Raw genomic sequence first — 20,236 nt, forward strand, 5'->3', positions numbered from 1 at the left:
ATATGGAGGAGAAGGGGTGGGGGAGGGGAATGGAAGCACATAATGTTGCACTGAATTTTTTTAATTATTTGCATTCATAATCCATTGCCTGGTTAAACACTTTTTATTTAATTGCAATTTTATCACAGAACTCCCCCCACCCAGATTTATAATTATGTCTCCTTTCTCACCGACCCCCCCACCAGATTTACAATTATATGTCTCCTTTCTCACCGACCCCCCCCACCAGATTTACAATTATGTCTCCTTTCTCACCGACCCCCCCACCAGATTTACAATTATGTCTCCTTTCTCACCGACCCCCCCACCAGATTTACAATTATGTCTCCTTTCTCACCGAACCCCCCCCACCAGATTTACAATTATGTCTCCTTTCTCACAGAAACCCCCCCCCACCAGATTTATAATTATGTCTCCTTTCTCACCGACCCCCCCACCAGATTTACAATTATGTCTCCTTTCTCACCGACCCCCCCCACCAAATTTACAACTATGTCTCCTTTCTCACCGAACCCCCCCCACCAGATTTACAATTATGTCTCCTTTCTCACAGAAACCCCCCCCCACCAGATTTATAATTATGTCTCCTTTCTCACCGACCCCCCCACCAGATTTACAATTATGTCTCCTTTCTCATCGACCCCCCCCACCAAATTTACAACTATGTCTCCTTTCTCACCGACCCCCCCACCAGATTTACAATTATGTCTCCTTTCTTACCGACCCCCCCCCACCAGATTTACAATTATGTCTCCTTTCTCACCGACCCCCCCACCAGATTTACAATTATGTCTCCTTTCTCACCGACCACCCACCCCCACACCAGATTTGCAATTATGTCTCCTTTCTCACAGAACACCCCCCCCCCCCTCCAGATTCTTAAAATGATTTCAGGACATACCACCAAGCAGATTGATTTTTTTTTAAACACACACGCAGGCACTCCTGCTCCTTCCATTGGGGGAGGGGAGGGTGTTCCCAGCCATGGATCCTGCTGCATGTTTTTTTTAATGATTATTTTGTCAGTGTTTCTATGTATTATTTTATGCACATAAATGCTATCATTTTTACACAGAAATGCGATCAAACTGTGCTCCACGCCAAAGGACGCGACTTAACATTTAAAGAAATAGATTTAAGGATTCAAGTACTATTTTTTATATATATATATTCACTAGCAACATGCTGTGAGCACTGATAGGAATGCAATCCAGTCCCAAACATAGAATTAAAGCAACCTATTCAAATTAAAACAAGTCAGGGCTACAACCAAATGTATTAATGCAACGTCCCGGTGCATTGAAATGTGTGAAAAGTGGTTTGTTATTTGGATAATGGAATATATTTAATGATTACAGTATTTTTTTTGCACCATGTGCTGCCCTTCCCCCAGCCACGCTGGGAGAGCCTGTGTGTGTGTGTGTGTGTATATACGTGTGTTTTTTTGCGCCTGCCCGGTCACCGTGTGGGTGATTGATTCTCCTTTCCCCTTGCTCAGTCATTCAGATTTGGAAAGTAAATAACAAGTTGACATCATTACAGGTCTCTGCATTACAGTGACACATTCGCAGCTTTACCGTAGTACCCCCAACTGTAGCGCAGTACTTCCGCCAGCAGAAGGTGGGAAGGGGGAAGGGTGGCTTGCTCTCTGCAGCATGAAAACATTTGTTTCTCGTCTCTCTCTGCGTCGAAAAAAAAATCAATATCCAGTTTGCAAATTTAGGTCAGTCCACAGTGCAGTGCAACTGTAAAGGGCGCTGTTCCAGAAACCGCACCTATTTCATACGCTTTTTAATCACAAGAAACTGCCTACTTCTCATTTGCAGCATTTTGATTTTTTTTAAGATTTGCTACCAAATGATGACCTGAAGTGCCTGATGGAAACATATTTGCTGCCCTTTTTTTAACACACACTTTGCTTTGGCTGTTTGATAATTTGCAGTTAATCGTATTAGTTTGATTGACAGCTCACTTGTTTAGTTCAGCCTACTCTAATCTGATTATTTTGGTATTGTGAAGATGAACTTGACCTGTTCCCCAGAATGGCATTGTTTATTTGTGCTCCCGCTGACAGACAACTGTATCCCGTTTAAAAGGGGCACGCTATATACAAAGTGCCCATCACGGTTTTCTAATAAATCATAAACGATATTTTATGCAATTTATTTTCATAAATTGAGATTGAATATTAAAGCTGCAGATCTCAAAAATGTTTTATGTGTAAATCATTAACTTGTGTCTCCATATGGATAGCCAGAAAAATGATTCGGCATTCCTAAAAAAAACAACTATTTGAAAACACTTTATTACATGGTATTCTTCCTATTTTTTTATTTGTTCATGGGATCTGGGCGTCGCTGGCAAGGCCAGCATTTATTGCCCATCCCTAGTTGCCCTTGAGAAGGTGGTGGTGCAGCCTTCTTGAACCGTATGCTGAAGGTACTCCCACAGTGCTGTTAGGGAGGGAGTTCCAGGATTTTGACCCAGCGACGATGAAGGATCGGCGATATATTTCCAAGTCAGGATGGTGTGTGACTTGGAGGGGAACTTGGAGGTGGCGGTGTTCCCATGCGCCTGCTGCCCTTGTCCTTCTAGGTGGTAGAGGTCGCGGGTTTGGGAGGTGCTGCCGAAGAAGCCTTGGCAAGTTGCTGCAGTGCATCTTGTAGATGGTACACACTGCAGCCGGTGGTGGATGGGGTGCCAATCAAGTGGGCTGCTTTGTCTGGACTGCAGTATGTGGGAGTTTGTGGACAGCAAGACTGCCCCGAGCAAATACGTCTGCAGAAGTCATAGGGGGAGAAATTCGGTATAGCCCTGTTTGGGGCGCCATTAGTGGCCGTGCGCAAAGTTTAGCGCCTGGCACGAATTATCGCCTCCGACGGCAAACTTGGCTTTTATCGCCCCTGGAGGTGATTGGAGCGCTAAATCAGGCGCTTCACACCTGTCTTAAGGCGCAAAGGCCGAGGAGCGAGCCGTTACCTCACAACGTTGGCGAAGCTCATGTGATGTCAGTCAGCAATGGAACACAGACACACTGGCACCGTCCAATTCTTAAAGGGGAGTTCTGACGAATGGTCATCGACCTGAAATGTTAACTCTGTTTCTCTCTTCACAGATGCTGCTTGACCTGCTGAGTTTCTCCTGCATTTTCTCTTTTTATCTTAAAGGGGAGGGCTGATCTTGCTCTCCATCCACATCCTGCTCATTGCAGCCTTGAATCTCAGCCTGAATCTCAGCCTGGAGAGACCTGTACATCAAATCTACTGGAAAGAACAATGGAGAGGCCCAGGGAAAGAGCTCAGAGTGCAGCCCCCATAGCCTCTTCTAAATCGATACAAGGAAGGGCAAATCAAAATCAACCTGCAAAGTGCTGCTCAGTACCCAAAACTCCTTCACACAGCGTTGAATCTCTCCAGAGGTCTCTCTCTCTCTCTCAGAATGCGTGGTGCAAAAATGCCACCGACAAAAAAAGGCAGGAAGTGGTCGCCTTTAAATAGCACTCCCCTAGTCCCTTTCTGACAGCATAACGCTCCCCTCAACCTGTCGTTGCTAGCGGCAGGCGGTAAGGCAGGGGGCACCACTCAATTTCCGGTCCGGGGCGCTAACAGAGCATTGCACACTCGACTGACGTCACAATCTGCTGGCGCAGGAGATTGTGGCAGTAGTGTTTAGCGCTGCCGCAAAATGTCTAGTTAATTTCGCGAGCAGTACAAACATCGCTGCGCCCAGGCGCTAGTTACTTTGCGCCCCATTAGCGCCCTCTTAAGGCGCTAACGGGAGGCGCAAACAACTGAATTTTTCCCCCATAGAGTCATAGATGTCTCCATCTCGAATCCCTCCGGCTCAGAGTCATTGAGCTGGTGTGCGAGTTGGAGACACTCTGACACATAAGGGAGAGGGAGGAATTTCTGGACAATTTTATCCACAATACAGTCACACCCCAGAGAAAATCACAGGTTCCGGAAAGGGAGGGTGTGACTGTTAGGGAGACAGGTAGCGAGGATTTAGGAGAGGTTGAGAAGGAGATCCCGCAGACACTGGTCCTGTCCAACAGGTACGATGTACTCGCTACCTGTGAGGACAAGGAGAAAGACTGCGGGGAGGACAGCCACAATGCAGACCAAGGCACCGTGGCTCAGAAAGCTGTCCAAGGGGGGGGGAAGAGCAGAATAGAAATGTGATAGGGGACTCTATAATTAGGGGGATAGGTAGTGTCCTCTGCAGCCAAGAACGAGAATCCCGAAAGGTGTGCTGCCTACCTGGTGCCAGGGTAAGGGATATCTCACGGCGGCTGGAGAGGAACTTGGAAAGGGAGGGGGTAAATCAAGTTGTTGTGGTCCGTGTTGGAACAAATGACATAGGTAGGAACAGGGAGGAGGTCCTGCTGAAAGAGCATCAGGAGTTAGGATCTAAATTAAAAAGCAGGACCTCGAGGGTAATAATCTCTGGATTATTGCCCGAGCCACGTGCAAATTGACATAGAAGCAGACAGATCAGGAGAATTAACACGTGGCTAAAGGGCTGGTGTGGGAAAGAGGGGTCCCTTTTCATGGGAAACTGGCACCAGTTCTGGGACAGGAAGGAGCTGTACCGATGGGCTGGGCTCCACCTGAACCAGGATGGGACCCATGTGTTAGCGGAAAGGGTAAATAGGGAGGTGGCAAAGGCTTTAAACTAGTAAGATGGGGGGAGGGATCTACAAGAAACATAACCAGCCTAAATATAAACAAAACAGGAAAAGAGAGCATAGGAAAGAATAAAGTAATGGAGGACATTGATGGCAAGGGAATAAATAGAGTTATAGAACAGGAGTCTAAACAGGTGATTAAACATGAGAGGAAATCCTATTAAAATGAGTTAAACTGTACAGCAATGCACACAGTGTCCGTAATAAAACAGAGGAGCTGGAGGCAATCATGCGTTGTGAGGAACCAGACATAGTAGGGATTACTGAGACTTGGCTACAGAAAAATCAGGACTGGGAATCAAACATTGCAGGGTATAGCATATTTAGAAAAGATAGGGAGGGAAAAAGAGGAGGTGGAGTAACTGTACTTATTAGGGATAACATAATGGCAGTTGAAAAAAGTGACGCAGATATCAGCAAGACAGAAATAGAATCCATGTGGATAGGGATGAAAGATAATAAAGGATCAATCACACTACTAGGCATAGTCTACAGATCACCTAATAGTGGAAGGGAGGTGGAGGAAGGAATGTGCAGCCAAATTAGGGAAATGAGTAAAAAACATAGAATAATAATCATGGGGGATTTCAACTCCCCTGATATTAATTGGACAGAAGAGGTAGGTAAAGGGGATAAGGGAATAGAGTTCCTACAATATGTACAGGACTCCTTTCTAACCAAATATGTAAAAAGCCCAACAAGGGAGGATTTGCTATTGGATCTAGTAATGGGGAATGAACCAGAGCAGATAAGAGAAGTAAAAGTAGGGAAACATATAGGCAATAGTGACCATAATATAATATGCTTTAAGATGATAATTGAGAAGGACATAAGTATGACAAAACTAGGTTAATAGATTGGAGAAAAGCTGATTTTGATGGGCTGAGAATAGAACTTGGGGAAAAAATGGGCAACAATATAGGCAAACAATGATGTAGAACAGCACTGGGAAACATTTAAAATGGTGTTCAACAGAGTGCAGGAAAATATATTCCACTAAAAGGAAAGAACAAACTAAACAACAATGAGACTGCATGGATGAATAAAGCCATAAGGGAACAATTGACGGTAAGGAAAGAGGCATTAAGTACATAGACAGCAGGGGAGTGCATGATAAGGGAGAATACAAAAAGATTAGGAGAGAAGTCAAAAAAACAATTAGGGAGGCAAAGAGGAACTATGAAATTAAATTATCAAGGAATGTAAAACAAAATAGTAAAATATTTTATAGGCACATCAATAAAAAAGGAAGGCTGGGATGGGAATAGGGCCATTAAGGGATGGACAGGACAATACCACAGGTAACGATAAAGAGATGACAGAAATATTAAATAATTATTTTGCTTCATTATTTACCAGGGAGATAGAACAGGTGGACATGACATTGGATGATGAGATTAGTAATGAGATAAGTGCATTTACAATTGAAAAAGGGGATATATTAAATAAACTAATCAAACTCAAAGAGGATAAGACCCCATGTCTGGATGGATTGCATCCACGCATTTTAAAAGAATCTAGGGAAGAGATAGCAGAGGCATTACTACGCATATTTAATAATTCGTTGGAAAAAGGTGTAGTGCCAGAGGACTGGTGGATAGCTAATGTAATACCGATATTTAAGAAGGGGGATAGAACATGCCCAGGAAAATATAGACCAGTCAGCTTAACATCAGTGGTAGGAAAAATAATGGAATCCCTACTATAGGAGAAAATAGAAGAACATCGAGAAACCAAAAATATAATAATGAATAGTCAGCATGGATTTCAAAAGGGAAAGTCTTGCTTGACCAACTTTATTGAATTTTTTGAAGAGGAAACAAAGAGAGTAGACAATGGAAATGCAGTAGATGTAATTTATCTGGATTTTCAAAAGGCCTTCGATAAGGTACCCCATAATAGACTGAAGAACAAGGTCAGGGAATGCGGAGTCAGGGGACAAGTAGCAGAATGGATTGCTGGCTGGCTTCAGGTCAGAAAGCAGAGAGTAGGAGTAAAGGGTAGCTATTCATAATGGCAGAAGGTGGGTAGTGGTGTTCCACAAGGATCAGTGCTGGGACCACTGCTGTTCACAATTTACATTAACAATTTAGACTTTGGAATCAAAAACACAATTTCTAAATTTGCAGATGATACCAAATTGGGGGGGATAGTCAATACTGAGGAGGACAAATTACGGGAGGACATTAATAAACTTGCAGAATGGGCATAAATTGGCAAATGAAGTTCAACACAGATAAATGTGAGGTATTACATTTTGGTAGGAATAATAGGGAGGTCACTTATCACTTGGAGGGTGTGATTCTAGGTGGGGTAGAGGAACAAAGGGATCTCGGAGTACAAATATACAAATCACTAAAAGTTGCGACACACGTTAGCAAGGTCATAAAAAAAAGCAAACTAAGCACTAAGGTTTATTTCTAGAGGGATAGAATTAAAAAGTAGGGTAGTTATGCTAAACCTTCATCGAACCTTATTTAGACCACACTTAGAGTACTGCGTACAGTTCTCGTCACCATATTATAAAAAAGATATAGAGGCACTGGAGAGGGTGCAGAGAAGATTTACAAGGATGATACCAGAAATGTGAGGGTATACATATCAGGAAAGGATGAACAGGCTGGGTCTCTTTTCTCTTGAAAAAAGAAGGCTGAGGGGTGATCTAATAAAGGTCTTTAAAATTATGACAAATTTTGATAAAGTGGATACAAAGAGAATGTTTCCACTTGTGGGGAAGAGCATAACTCAAGGCCATCAATATAAGACAGTCACCAAGAAATCCAACAGGGAATTCAGAAGAAACTTCTTTACCCAAAGAGTGGTAAGAATATGGAATTCGCTACCACAGGGGGTGGTTGAAGCGAATAGTATAGATGCATTTAAGGGGCGGTTAGATAAGCATATGAGGGAGAAGGGAATAGAGGGTTATGCTGATAGATTTAGATGAGGAAAGACGGGAGGAGGCTCGTGTGGAGCATAAATGCCGGCATGGACTGGTTGGGCAGAATGGCCTGTTTCTGTGCTGTATATCCTATGTAATCCTGTGGAATCCTATGTCTTGGATGGTGTCGCGCTTCTTGAGTGTTGTTGGAGCTGCACTCATCCAGGCAAGTGGAGAGTATTCCATCACACTCCTAACTTGTGCCTTGTAGCTGGTGGAAAGGCTTTGGAGAGTCTGGAGGTGAGACACTCGCTGCAGAATACCCAGCCTCTGACCTGTTCTTGTTGCCACAGTATTTATGTGGCTGATCCAGTTAAGTTTCTGGTCAATGGTGACCCCCAAGATATTGATGGTTGGGGATTTGGCAATGGTAATGCCATTGAAAGTCAAGGGGCTGTGGTTAGACACTCGCTTTTTGGAGATAGTTATTGCCTGGCACTTGTGTGGCACGAATGTTACCTGCCACTTATCAGCCCAAGCCTGAATGTCGTCCAGGTCTTGCCTCATGCAGGCATGGACTGCTTCATTATCTACGAAGTTGCGAATGGCACTGAACACTGTGCAGTCTTCAGCGAACTTCCTCACTTCTAACCTTATGATGGAGGGAAGGTCATTGATGAAGCAGCTGAAGATGGTTGGGCCTAGGACACTGCCCTGAGGAACACCTGCAGCGATGTCCTGGGGCTGTGATGATTGACCTCCAACAACCACAACCATCTTCCATTGTGTTAGGTATGACTCCAGCCAGTGGAGAATTTTCACCCTGATTCCCATTGACTTCCTTGATACCACACTTGGTCAAATAGTGCCTTGATGTCAAGGGCAGTCACTCTCACCTCACCTCTGTAATTCAGCTTTTTTGTTCATGTTTGGACCAAGCTAGTAATGAGCCGAGTGGTCCTGGCGGAACCCAAACTGGGCATCAGTGAGCAGGTTATTGGTGAGTAAGTGCTGCTTGATAGCACTGTCGCCGACACCTTCCATCACTTTGCTGATGAATGAGAGTGGACTGATGGGGCGGTAATTGGCTGGATTGGATTTGTCCTGCTTTTTGTGGACAGGACATACCTGGGCAGTTTTCCACATTGTCGGATAGATGCCAGTGTTAAAGCTGTACTGGAACAGCTTGGCTAGAGGCATGGCTAGTTCTGGAGCACAAGCCTTCAGCACGACAGCCGGGATGTTGCCGGGGCCCATAGCCTTTGCTGTATCCAGTGCGCAGTGGTCAGGTGCAGTACAGTTCCATGGACAGTGGCACTCTCCACTTACTTGCTTATTGGCTGTTAACCTGGTAGAGATAACCAGCTAACTCAGCACAACAAGAGATCAAACCTGGCATATTCCTGGTCTGTATGGTTCAGTATAGGGTTTATTTGGTTGTTCTCCTTGGAGTAGAGAAGGCTAAGAGGGGATTTGATAGAGGTTTTAAAATCATGAAGAATTTAGATAGAGTAAATAAAAAGAAACTGTTTCCACTGGCTGGAAGGCCGATAACGAGAGGGCACAGATTTTCATTAAGGTGATTAGCAAAAGAACCAGAGGCGACATGAGGAAAAACATTTTTACAAAATGAGGGGTTAGGATTTGGAATGCACTGCCTGATCGGGTGGTGGATATAGATTCAATAGTAGCCTTCAAAAGATAATTGGATAAATACTTGAAGCAGAAAAAATTGCAGGGATATGGGGAAAGAGCCGGGGAGAGTGGGACTAACTGGATTGCTCTTCAAAAGAGCCGGCGCAGACTCGATGGGCCAAATGGCCTCCTGTGCTGTGCTATTCTATGATTTTATAATCTGACACTATCACAGATATTTTACGAGGTACAAGAACAAAAATCTGTCCATTTGTGTCATCACATTATAACTTGCTTCTGTGAAAAAAATAAATTATAGATATTAAAGATGCTGATTCCATCTCAAAATACATTTGAAAACTTCAGTGTCTGGCTTTGTCAATGGGAAAATCCATTTTGAAAGTATCAACATTTACCTGCAGCACTTGTTATGCCTGTAGGTGGTGATGTAATAGGGATTTTCAATGCCAAGTGTCATGTAACGTCGCTGATAAAACAATGGCCCAGAAATTCGGGTCCCAACGCATGAGTACACACTGGGTACTCACGCGTCGGCCCAACGAAAGTGCCGGTTTCGTGCATGCACTGCACATGCGCGGGAAACCAGCACTTCCGTTCCCCTGAAAGAAGGGGTTGACAGGTGGAACGCATGCGCCGGAGAGGCAGCGCGTGCGCCTGGAACTTACGTTTTTTTCCAGGTTTTTCCAGGAGGGTAAGTCTCCAGCAGTTACACTTTTAAAAAGCAGGCGCAAGGCTTGCTTTTAACAAGGTAAGTGGTGAATTAAAATTAAAGCATTTTTTCCACAGGTTTATTATTTTTAAATACTTTAAAGAAAGGTAAGTTTATTTTTAGCCCCGTTAGAAAATGTAATTAATTTTTTCAAAAATTTAAATTATTGTTTAAAATAGTTATTTTATGTAATTTATAGTTATTTTTTAAATGTGATTTTTTAAAAATTTATTTGAAGTTTTAGTGATGTTTTGGGGCTTATAGTATTTATAGGTTTGACAGCTCTTCCTGTCAAACTTATGAATGAAGCATTCCCTGCTACCATTGGCTCTCCATTACCCACGTGATCCCAGGGGACGCATTGAACTAACTGCACCCCTGGGATACGCAAGCACTGCACGCTGGCAGTTGGAGGAAGCCCAGGATCACAATTCCACGCGGGCCCACAGCTCAATGGCCGGCGCGCTAGGTAAGTGCAGGTCGGGGGCTTGCACCTGCGGGAAGCCTCTGACCCAAATTTCTGGGCCATTAGCTGCTATACAGCTTACTGCAGGTTTTTTTTATTCATGGGATGTGGGCATCGCAGGGAAGGCCTGCATTTATTGCCCTTCCCTAGTTGCCTTGGGAAAGTAGTGGTGGTCCTTCTTCATGCACTGCTGCAATTCATGTGGTGAAGGTACTCCCACAATGCTGTTAGCTATGGAGTTCCAGGATTTTGACCAGCGATGATGAAGGTATGGAAATATACGTCCACGGTAGAATGGTGTGTGACTTGGAGGAAAACCTGGAGGTGATGGTGTTCCCATGCAACTGTTGCCCTTGTCCTTCCAGGTGGTGGAGGTTGTGGGTTTGGGAGTTTCTGCTGAAGAAACCTTGGCAAGTTATTGCAGTATATCCTGTAGATGGTATACACTACAGCCATGGTACACCAGTGGTGGAGGAGGTGGATGCTTAGGCTCATGGCCACGGTGCCTATCACGTGGACTGCTTTGCACTGGATGGTTTTAAGCTTCTTGAGTGTTGTTGCAGTTGCACCCTTTCAGGCCTTGTAGATGGTGGAGAGGCTTTGGAGAGTCAGGAGGGGAGCCACTCCCCACATAATACCCAGTCTCTGACCTGCTCTAGTAGCCACAGCTTTTATGTGGCTGGTCCAGTTCAGTTTCTGGTCAATAGTGACCCCGAGGATATTGGTGGTGGGGACTCAGCAATGGTAATGCCATTGAATGTCATGGGGAGGTGGTTAGGCTCTCTCTTGTTGGAGATGGTCACTGCCTGGCACTTATATGGCACAAATGTTACTTGCCGTTTATCAGGCCAAGCTTGGTTGTTGTCCAGGTCTTGCTTCATGCAGGCATGGATTGGTTCACGACCTGAGGAATTGCAAATGGAACTGAACATCAGCCAACAGCCCCACTTCTGACCTTATGATGGAAGGAAGGTCATTTATGAAGCAGCTGAAGATAGATGCACCTAGGATGCTGCTCTGAGGAACGCCTGCTGCGATGTCCTGGAACTGAGATGATGGGCAGGATTTTCAATGGGCCGTGGAGGCGGGATTGGAGGCGTGTGGGGTTTAAAATCCCGAAATCAGGGGTCCCAACCCCATCCCGCACCCAACCTGTCTCCATGCCAGTTTCAAAGGAGGTGGGTACCTGCCCCACACTGGGACCCGCCTACCCGAGGCGGGAAGGGATTAGTGCCAATTAACTGCCTGTTAACAGGTAGTTAACAGGCAGTTTTTAGCCTAATCCCTATTTTTAATGCTGAAGTGTGGGATTCCCGACAGCTCAAAACCACGCCAAGTTTGCAAGGCGGGCCGTCGGGTTGAAGGACTTGGCGGGGTCGAGATGTCGGTGTTCAGGTGAGTGATGGGTGCATGAGTGCAAAGGTAAGTGTGTTTGGTGTGTCTAAAGTGTTTAAAGAAGTTTAAATTACCTTTTCTTACCTTTTCAGCCTTCCTTCCTTTAGGTCTCGGAAGTCCCTCATCTCACCGGCACAGAAAGCAGAATGGCTGCGAACTGTCAAAAGTGATAGTCTTTAGCTTTCTGTGCAGGAGAGATTTCTAACTGAGTCTGTGGAGAAGGACTCAGGTTAGAAGTAAGACTGTCAGTGTTTGACAGCTTCAAACAGCTGTGAAACGCTGATATTTCATCTGTCAAAACCTCTTGACAGATGAAATTTCAGCCTGTGATGTCACCTGTTGCCGGGTGGCCGTTAATTGGCCTGCTGAGCCCACTGGGCGGGCTCAACAAAGTCAATCAAGTTAAAATCGCGTGGATTGGCCCCATCTCGATGGAGGCGGGACTACAACCCCGAAAGTTGTAGTCCCGCCTCCTACCCGACTCCTGAATGAAAATCCAGCCCGATATGTCTCCAAAAACCACAAACATCCTCCTTTGTGTCAGAGAGGATTCCAACCACTGGAGAGTTTCCCCCCTGATTCCTACTGACTTCAGTTTTACTAGAGCTCCTTGTTGTCACATTTGGTTGAATGCTGCCTTGGTGTCAAGGGCAGTCACTCTAACCTCTGGAATTCTGCTCTTGTGTCTATGTTTGGATCAAGGGTATAATGAGGTCTGGACCCAAGTGATCTTGGTGGAACCCAAACATAGAAACAATAAGCAGGTTAAATTGCCACTTGATACCACTGTTGATGACTCTTTTCTATACCTTACTGATAATTGGGAGTAGATTAATAGGATGTTAAATGACCGGGTGGGATTTGTCCTATTTATTGTGGACAGGGCATAGCTGGGCAATTTTCCGCATTGTCAGATAGATGTCAGTGTTATAGTTGGAGTGGCTAGGGGCGCGGCTAGTTCTGGATCACAGTTCTTCGGTACTACAGCTGGGAAGTTGTCGGGGCCCTTAGACTTCGCTGTGTCCAGTGCACTCCGCTGTTTCTTGATGTCACATGGAGTGAATCGAATTGGCCGAAGACTGTCATTTGTCATGGTGAGGACCTCAGAAGGAGGTCAAGAATAACCATTCACTTGGCACTTCTGGCTGAAGATGGTTGCAAACGCTTCTGCCTGTATTTTGCACTTATGTGCTGGGCTTTGTCATTATTGAGGATGGGGATGTTCAAGGAGCTTTCTCCCGTTAGTTGTTTAACTGTCCACCACCATTCCTTCCTGCAATCTGTCTCCTTCCCTCCATCCCCCAATCCTCTAACCCTGCTTGACCTGAATTGTGCGATTGAATCTAAACTACAGGAGATCAATGCATATATACACGCACACAACTGAAAATGTAACAACAAAATTTAAATGAATTGGAAAAGTTCACCGTGCTGCAGGTATAGTATGGGATCATTAACATTACAGATAGAAAGGCAATACACCTAGATTTTTTTTGGTATTCAGGGAAATAGAAAATCTGCCATTTTCTGCCATATCATCCAACATAAAAACACAAAGTTCTGCCAGTGGAAAAGTTTTCTGTCTGTATTAAGCTGGGCTGGATAGCAACTAGAGGAATTTCAACATCAGCGGCAAATCAGTACCACTAGAAACCAGAGATCACGTTGCAGACTCGTGATTAACAGAAAAAATAAGCTTGGAAAAGCAAAATCAAATAATATGATCAGGGAACAAGCATTATTTCCCCTGTATTTCTGTGGAACATGAGCCTAGTCATTGAGGAGACAACAGCATCTATGCTTTCTGCTGAGTCATTCAATATGCATCAGCAGTAATATTATTGGAACAATGCAGATGAGCCAATAACAACTGCTACTGAACTAAGTAAACGACTTGTTTAGTCTAAATCTAACAATTTTGAGGTTAAAAATGAGGTTACAGAGTTTTTATTTATGATTTTTAAAAAGATTTTAAAACGGACTTTTAAGAATATATATTAATAAACTATAAATGCATTGTAACCTTAATAAAAATAGTGTTTACACATATTCAGTTATTATGAATATACTTGCCTGATACTGTAATACTTAGTAGTTTTGCATAATCTGATAGCATTTAAAAGGCAAAAGGCGTTTAATTAAGTTAAATAGACTGCAGTTGAAACCACTCCCCAAAAAATTTAAATTGCAGATTTTTTCAATGGAAGCAGAATATTTGGAGTTGCTTTTACAAAAGATTAAAAATGCATCATTTAACATGAAAGGCTTTTCATTGTTTGTGGCCAGCTTTGTTAAATATATATCATACGAGGTTCCACAATGGTTCAACAAGTTTACTGCTGAAAAAAAATTGGTGAGTTAGAAAAGACATCATTGGGCTGATTTTACCTCCCTCCACCTGGCATAGACAGGGTGGTCGTGGCCCAAAAATGTAATTGGATGACCTACCACGCTGTTCATGCTGGTGCTGCGGCAGCCGCCATCTTGAGTAGGGTCCTGAGATGGGCGGTTGGAGCACCTGCCTGTTTCAGGTGAAAGGCCACTTATAATTTGCAAATATGACACACATAGGACCCCGATTGCAATTTTGCATAAGCCCCACGTATTTGTACCAGGTGATGAGCGGCCCGTTCCCCAGGCGCTGACTGCCGGCTGGCTCAGTTTGGGAGCCAGCCAATATCCTCCCCTCCCACAATTGCCGAGCTGCAGCAGGGCACTCACTTGATGCCTAAGGCTCACTGGCAGCTTGTAAATGAGACCCGGGCATCAAAATAGCTCAGGCTTCAAGCCGGCAACAATGGGCGGGCCCGCGTGGGCCGATATCACCCGCTGCTCATCCATTATCCGCCTGAAGTTAAAATCGACCTTCATGTGTTTGAAATAACATTTTTATTTCATTTGAAAAAAGGGTGGTATTTTTGACAGATTTTGTCCTTGGTCAAAAAGAGAACGTGGAAGTCTGATAAAAATAATTTTTTTTGAATGTAATTTAGCCTGCCTCGCTGGCGCAATCATTAAGAGGGATGAGGTTGATGTTTCCACAAATTTTTTGGCACGAGTAACCATCCCCTTCTCCCCTCTGCTCCAAACCCTGTAATTAGCTCTGTTGTGCTCCCGACACCACTTTTGACTAAGAAATGACCTGCTGTCCCAGGTCTCAGTCAACCCTGCTTTGAATACTGCCACCAGGAGATACAAGAGAATACATGTATCCATTGAGCTGAAAGGGCGGGTTGGTTTGGGGTCAGACTTTTTCCTTTCTCCAAGTAGGAAAGTGCCTCTGCTTGGTCACGTTCCTTGACTGTGAAGCATTGATTGAGAATTCACATTATTCTTGAACCAGCACTGTATTTTTGGTTTCTTTTTTATTTTATTGATTGACATTCCTTCGGTCCATCTCTACATAAAGAAAGAACTTGCATTTATATGCATATGTATATACATTTATACACAGCTTTCACATCCTCTGGAAATCTTACGAATGAATTATTTTAATTCTGACAGCCGTGGCTCAGTGGGTAGCACCCTCGCCTCTGAGCCAGAAGGTTGTGGGTTCAAGTCCCACTCCAGAGACCTCAGCACAAAAGTCCAGGCTGACACTCCAGTGCAGTACTGAGGGAGTGCAGCACTGTCAGAGGCGCTGTCTTTCGGATGAGACGTTAAACCGAGGCTCTGTCTGCTCTCTCAGGTGGATGTGCAATTCTATATCCCATGGCACTATTTCAAAGAAGAGCAGGGGAGTTATCCCAGGTGTCTTGGCCTATATTAATCCCTCAATCAACATAATAAAAATAGATTATCTGGTCATTATCACATTGTTGTTTGTGGGAGCTTGCTGAGCGCAAATTGGCTGCCGCATTTTCAACATGACTACACTTCAAAAAGTACTTCATTGGCTGCAAAGCGCTTTGGGATGCCCTGTCGTCGTGAAAGGCGCTATATAAATGCAAGTCTTTTCTTAAAAGTGTAGTCACTGTTGCTTTGTAGGCAAATGCAGCAACCAATTTGTACACGGCAATGTTTCATAAATGGTAAATCTACTAAATAACCAGCAACTTTGTATTTTGATGGTGTTGGTTGATTACATTTTGATTAATGTAGGTAGGTGCAGGGAGGGATATATTGCTCCACAGGAGAGCAGAAGTGGTTGCCAACAGCAGTAGTATTCCCTATCTGCCAGGCCACTAAACATCCCTCAGTATAAACAGCCTAATAAGTGAGCAAAAAATGCTGTGACCAGAGGAACAAGGAACAGCTGAGAAACATTTAGTAATTAAATGGAAAGAGGAATGAAAGGGATAATGTAAGGAATTAGTTCACCACTGAGGGTTTGTTTCCCTTTAATCTATTAACATCTGACGGGTAGCTTGGCACCATCTGGCACATACACAAGGAAGGAGGATTAGAGTTTATAGAGAGAAAAGAAGTCATTTGTCTGTGACAGATTTTCTTTGCTAAATGTTTGGTTAGGGACATAAAAATGACATGTATCATACCAGTGTTACTAGGCGTGTGGAGACTCAAAGCTTACCAGTAACGCTGTAGGTTCAGTGACAATTACTTGCAGTTTTAGTATTGTGAGTATAGATTCATCATATTTGCATCATCTGGCTTGAGGTTTAATTCTCCTGTTTCATGAAAGTTCTGAAATGTCCCAGAACATGGCTTCTGAATACTCCCACATCTCCCTGCAAGCGAGGGTTGGATATGTTGACCAACCAATGCCAATCTGATACAGAATTGCACATTTAATTTCTAGAAATAGATTTTTCAATCACTGCAGAGTTAGCTGATCCTAGCTGAGATGGTGGATCTGGTTCTACAATTGGCCTCAGTGTTTTCAGAGGAGAAGAAAAGAACAAAAAAATACAGATTTTTAAGATTCAACTATATATAGATTATTTTTTGCATCTTTTAAAAATAAAGGCCAATAGGAGTATTAAGCCTTGAGGGGAGAAGATGAGGTAGAAATGCAATGGCTGAATTCAGCATGGAGTATACTGATGAAGGATCTATGCTCGGAATGTTAACCCATCTCGTTTTCTTTTCAGATGCTTACAGACCTGATGTGTGCACAGTGACAGGATTTAGTATGAACAGGTGCAGGTTTCAAGATGCCACAGTCTGATCTGATTGAGATTGGATGATTCTTTACTTGTTTACTAAGAAATCAGTGTATTTGTAGCAAGCAATCTTTCTTAAACCCATTGAAAGTATACAGCACTTCAAAATAGATATGAAGGTTGCCCAACACTGTAAAGGTAATATACCATATTGTCATATATATCTTATGGGGATTTTTCAGTTTGACTGATCAATGCAAAATTTTCTTGTCAAAATGACATACAACGAATAACAGGAGCTTGGTTGCCAGCATTCGCTTGTTTAATGTCAGTCATCTTTAATATGGGCATCTATTCATCCTATCAGAGTAAGACATAAAATGAATTCATTATCTATTTCATTGACAGAAAATGATCTGAATATTTCATAAAAATGATGTGCTCAAATATTATACAATCACTGTGTGTTATATATGGGCTTAACAGAGGATCAGGTTGGGTCAGATTATTGTCTTCCATTGGAACAGAGCTCGCACATCAACAATCAATTGCATAGCACTGCTATCCATCTGCCTGTTCCCAGCCTTTCAATATACACATAATGATGGCCTGGAATTTGCGGTGGGTAATAACAGCGAACACTTTGAACCTGAATGCAACTTTAGGATTTAGCGCATGTGCATCCTAACGCGGAAATCCTGAAATTATGGTCAGTCATTCACTGCTCCGACACTGGCTGTGCTGTGGCCACCGCCACCTCCCCCCACGCGCCCTCCCCCCCCACCCACCCCCACCCCCGGCAATCAGTGTAATCAGGGAAATCTGATGAAAACTTCTGCTTTTCCGTGGTAATATCGCTGTTAAATACCCCATTAAAAGTTAGACCTTGTTGGATTAGGTGTAACTGGGGTTTTAACAGTGTATTGACTGCTAAACAAAAGTTATGGCCCTGAAAAACTAATTTAAATTTTGTGGAGTGTCAAATTTCTCCATTATAATCATTTTAATTTTTAAGAAATCTTGAAATTAAAAAAAAATATTTAAAACAAATGTGTTCATATTTATTTCAGGTTTACCTTTTCCCCATGTGAGAGCCCCAATCTTTGTTTTGCTCTCGATAACATTTTTAAAAAGTCAGAATAAAAGCAACTTCTTCACTTCTTGGTTCCCTGTCTGTGAGAATTCTGCAATGTGATTGGCTGTTTAGACAGCTTGTTGACGTCACAGCAGCTTGCACTATGGGATTCCCACTACACTACACTGATCTCAATTGAACGTCGAAAAAGTCAAACTTCTCACCACAGAGATCGTGATATCTTTGTGGGCAGTTTTCTTCAGCGCCAGCAATGAACGCCTTTGCTTTGCCGCTGACCACAAATCATGGGCATCATTTTTGTATAGAAATTAGCATAACAACAGGGTACAGGTAGAGAGAGGCCTCTGGAACAAGGGCAAGTGGCTCATGAAATTTACCCTGATGATTGCTGGAAGAACTTTAGGACCTTATAAATTCTGTAAGTGCCACAAAATGCTGGTGTGCGAGTCTCCCGCTATTGACAGCGCTTTAAAGATAAAGGTGGTGGTCTTGCCAGACCCAGAGCCAGCATAGACATGCCGATTGTTATTATGAGTCTTCTCTTCTGCCTCTGGAACAAACACCCCCGATTGTCCCGCTAAATGACTGAGTCGGGTCAATAAATCAGTGTATTTGTATCATAATGTAAAATTGGCATCGTGACCTAGCACTCCAAGACATACATGCATGCTCAGCATCCACTCCAAGACCTGTAACTCCAATTGTTTTGCAATTAGAAGTAAAATCATTTATATTATCTTTGGCCTCTACTTTCCTGAAGGATTTTGAAAACAAGACTGGGGGGGGTGATTTTGCCAATGGGGGTGCGTTGGAGGCAGGACTGCTGCTTGTTGGGTTTAAGTCCCGCCTCCATCGACTTGTGGCCAACCCACGCTATTTTCCCTTGAATCCCAGCGGGCTTAACAAGGTCAATCTTTGCCAATTTTTGACAGATGAATTGTCATCGTTTGACAGCTTTGAGAAGCTGTCAAACGATGACATTCTCTGTTGTTTGGTGAGTTCTTGTACTCAAGACTCACTAAACCTATTTTGTGAGCAGAAAACAGATGGGTGTTGCATTGGAGAATGCAGCAGCCATTCTGTCATCTCTACCGTGCAAATACAGCAACTTCACGGCATTCAATACTTGTCAATGGTGAGACAGACAGCAAAATGCCATTTTCATGAAGCTAACGGCAGAGCAGTGCAACTAGGACAGCAACTTCTGGATATTGGCATTTAACCGTGCATCTGCCTCTTGACTGACGGTGCTGTACCATTTACACATAAATAACGGAGAGCGCCATTAGCCTCACCATTATTTTGGCAGCAACATCTGGGCCAATGTAAAAAGAGCATTTGAAGAAATTGTATTTGCAGACTTGTTTGATGTTATCTTTCCATCATTGCTTTGGCTTCCTTTGTGGTCTTCTTTCAGTTGGTTTGCATTAATAGACAACATTGTCATATTTTGACCTAGTTCCAGATGTCATTTGGTATACATTAAAGAATTAGATTGAAAAGTATGCATTAATGAACAATACAGTATTTATTTTGGCAAACAGATAAAACTATGAGCTTAAGTAGATACTGGCACAATGAAACTCATCATGTGCCCGTTAGGGCTGAAAATCTGCATGTCCAGCATGCAACATTATAAATGACAGAATGCACTAACCCGGACTGTTTACGTAAGTTCGCAGGATCAAGGGGGAGTTCCCTTAATTTAGATACGATGGGCGGGCAACTGTACCACTAGGTTCACATCTTGAATGCCTACCCATCAATGGAGGCCACATACTGCAGTGTTCCAGTTCTGGGGCGACGGTAAGAAAGTGAAACTACAATCTTTTCCCCTTTGTAAGGGGTCCAGTCCACAACCCAGATGGGCCTTTGCTTCTGTCTTCTTTGGGCCAATATGCTTGGTCTCACTCGGTGTTATCAGCCTGCTAATTCCACATCATGTTAGGGGCGTGGAAACTCCCGACCTGGGAGGACCTACTCCAAGCACCATCCCCTCCTACATCAGTGGGTTTGTTTGGAGCGAGTGGAAGATCTGCTGCTTACTGGGCATTTCAGAAACTCCGACAGGCCTAATTCACAGCTCTTCTGTCACAATCCTGCTAGAGTTACAGCGGGAATGCACTGGAAAGGAAGTGAAATTTTCAGCCCCAATGCTTATTATTGTTTTTGGTTCTTGTCATTTTTTTCCATAAATTCACCGCCCCCTCTTCCCTGAAGTCATTGGGCTGGATTTTGATACTGGAGGCGTGTAGGAGGCAGGATTACAACTTTTGGGCTTGT

General features: G+C 43.5%; 1 long non-coding RNA gene across 1 annotated transcript in view; it reads left to right on the top strand.

Annotated features, from left to right (window-relative positions):
* LOC147111993 (uncharacterized) overlaps positions 1-19,402 on the top strand; it is a 54,426-nt gene extending 35,024 nt beyond the window's left edge. Inside the window, exon 3 of the long non-coding RNA XR_015079793.1 lies at positions 16,846-19,402. This is a non-coding gene — a long non-coding RNA (uncharacterized LOC147111993). The remainder of the gene's footprint in view (positions 1-16,845) is intronic.
* The last annotated feature ends 834 nt before the right edge of the window (positions 19,403-20,236 follow it).

Source organism: Somniosus microcephalus, chromosome 10 (assembly GCF_052327205.1).
Source record: "Somniosus microcephalus isolate GS21.2 chromosome 10, FLI_Smic_1.0, whole genome shotgun sequence".
In the NCBI taxonomy this organism is placed as follows: domain Eukaryota; kingdom Metazoa; phylum Chordata; class Chondrichthyes; order Squaliformes; family Somniosidae; genus Somniosus; species Somniosus microcephalus.